The following is a 2,907-nucleotide window of genomic DNA, read 5'->3' as shown; positions in this document are numbered from 1 at the left end:
GACGTCGCTACCTGAACCTCACAGCAATTGGCTGCTTCCCACATTTTTCGCTTGATATTTGCATGAAGTTAAGCATTCCCCAACATTTTGACGCTCTGGACTTCTCTCAACACGGTCCGCTGTCAATCCCACAATTAACCATGTGAGCACGAAGCTCAACTCTGATAGGAATTAATTGAATTGCTCGCTCCATGACAGTGGACACAGTTACTGTATTCACAATAGACTTTAGTCAGCTTAGACACCATATTGAATTGAACACAGGTTAAAATGAGGCTGTGAGGGATAGACTCTTTGCAATGGCATGGAGTATACAATGGTATAAAGGTCCTAGGTCATGTCATTTTCATCAACTCACACATTTCAAAACTGTTTTATGGAGATTTTGTTTACTGAAAGTTTTTTTTTGTCAGCTGAACAGTGAGTATGTTTTTAAACAGTAGAATCCATTGAACGCACTGTATTTCTATTTCTCACATCATTTTCATTCTTGTCAAAAGTTAACTGTGACACTACCCTATAGCAGTAAAAATCCTAATGTGCTGGTTACATAAGGCAGACAAAAGCCTTGAAAACAATCCATGCATTCATTTCATGGCCTCTGAGTAAACAACACAATGGCAGGGCGAATTTATGAAGACTGGGGCATTTGCCCCGAAGTCATTTTTTCAAGGTGGAGGTGTTCTTGACCCAGAGCTCCCGTAGCTTCAACAGCAGATGTGTGATGGTGTGTTTACACTGCTGATCGCTGAACTGTGAACTGATGAAGCGACTCATTCAATGTCATTTGCTATTTTGTATCGCATGATACTCACACAAATCATCATACAAGTCTTGCATTACATGTTATTTCTACATTTAATATCGTAAGATGCAGAGCGGCACGGCTTCAAAACAACATTCCCAAACCTTTGATGAAACCAGCCAGGTAATTAGAATGAAGGCGGAGCTTTGTGACACGCTTCATACTGGGCATCTTTTGATGCTCATCTAGTATGCAAATGTATTCTGCACTATTGGGTCTTTACAAGCAAATGCAATGTTTACATTTCACACACATTCAACAACAATGCATTGCAGGGCTGTTTTACACCATTCACATTTATTCACTTAGTGCATTACATTCAAAAAGACTTACAAATGAGGAATGCGAATGACTCTAAGGAGAAATGCTGAAAAGCAAATTACAAATCTAGAAATGTATGCATTAGTACATAAATGTAAGTGAAAAAAATAGCAGTACAAAGCAGTAGTATTGTATTAGTAGCATTGATTTAGTATTATAGTTTTTGTTAATGTTTTCTGTTTAATTTTAAATTTGCAGTCAGTTTATCTTGTGTTTTTGTCATTTTAATGTTTGTTTTAAATATGTTTATGTTGTTTTTATTACATTTTAGTTTTTAGTTTAATTTATTTAGTTATTTAGAAATGTTGCCTTGGCAGATAGCTCAACGTTTTTTTTTCATTAATTTCAATTAATGTTTCTTTTGATTTAGTAATCAAATTTTTTTTTAATGGTTTTAGTTAATAATAACCCTGGTACAAAGTACATTTATGATTATTAATGTCATGAGGGTGAGTAAATGACAGAATTTTTCTTTTTGCATGCACTATTGCTTCAAACACACATGTGGCCTAATAAACAGTACACTGATTTTTTGACAGTCATGTTTCACCCTCTGTCCTCCTGTCCTACTGTTGTTCAGCTCATGATGCTCCTCTGTTCCACCTGTCCACCGGGACGGCCCTGTTCTCCAGGACTCCACCCCCCGTCTCTCCCTGTCCTGCGATTGAACAGAAGTGAGCTATCTGACTGCAGAGGGGGAAAAACTTGGTTCCCATCCAACAAAGTGTCATTGGGGACATGCATGGACTGCTGGAGGCAGGGACTCGGGCGCTAATGGGGCCCGCAGCAGCACCTGGGGATTTTGGAGAGAGGGCTGGAGGAGGAATTCAGAATGCCTCTCTAACCAGAAGGACTGTTTCCTCCTTCTACTTTTTTGTTACCTTACTATTGAAACGCCAAGGTGTGGCAGTCTGCAATCTGTCATGTTTGTTTGTCATTAGCTGCTGGTTGACAGCTTGGTTTTGGATAGACTGATAGAACAATAGATGAATAGATAGATAGATAGATAGATAGATTTACCAGCAATTTCTGAGTCAAAATTGTTTCTACAACAAATTTGTTTTTCAGGATAGATTGATGGATAGATGGATGGATAGATAGATAGATAGAGACAGAACAAATGATTGATAGATAGATAGATAGATAGATAGATAGATAGATAGAGACAGAACAAATGATAGATAGATAGAACAAATGATAGATAGACAGAACAAATGATAGATAGATAGATAGATAGATAGATAGATAGATAGATAGATAGATAGATAGATAGATAGATAGATAGATAGATAGATAGATAGATAGATAGATAGATAGATAGATAGATAGATAGATAGATAGATAGATAGATAGATAGATAGATAGATAGATAGATAGATAGATAGATAGATAGATAGATAGATAGATAGATAGATAGATAGATAGATAGATAGATAGATAGATAGATAGATAGATAGATAGATAGATAGATAGATAGATAGATAGATAGATAGATAGATAGATAGATAGATAGATAGATAGATAGATAGATAGATAGATAGATAGATAGATAGATAGATAGATAGATAGATAGATAGATAGATAGATAGATAGATAGATAGATAGATAGATAGATAGATAGATAGATAGATAGATAGATAGATAGATAGATAGATAGATAGATAGATAGATAGATAGATAGATAGATAGATAGATAGATAGATAGATAGATAGATAGATAGATAGATAGATAGATAGATAGATAGATAGATAGATAGATAGATAGATAGATAGATAGATAG

The sequence above is a fragment of the Sinocyclocheilus grahami genome, unplaced genomic scaffold (genome assembly GCF_001515645.1).
Source record: "Sinocyclocheilus grahami isolate Dianchi unplaced genomic scaffold, SAMN03320097.WGS_v1.1 scaffold280.1, whole genome shotgun sequence".
Classification (NCBI taxonomy): domain Eukaryota; kingdom Metazoa; phylum Chordata; class Actinopteri; order Cypriniformes; family Cyprinidae; genus Sinocyclocheilus; species Sinocyclocheilus grahami.
Note: the sequence above shows the minus strand (reverse complement) of the source record.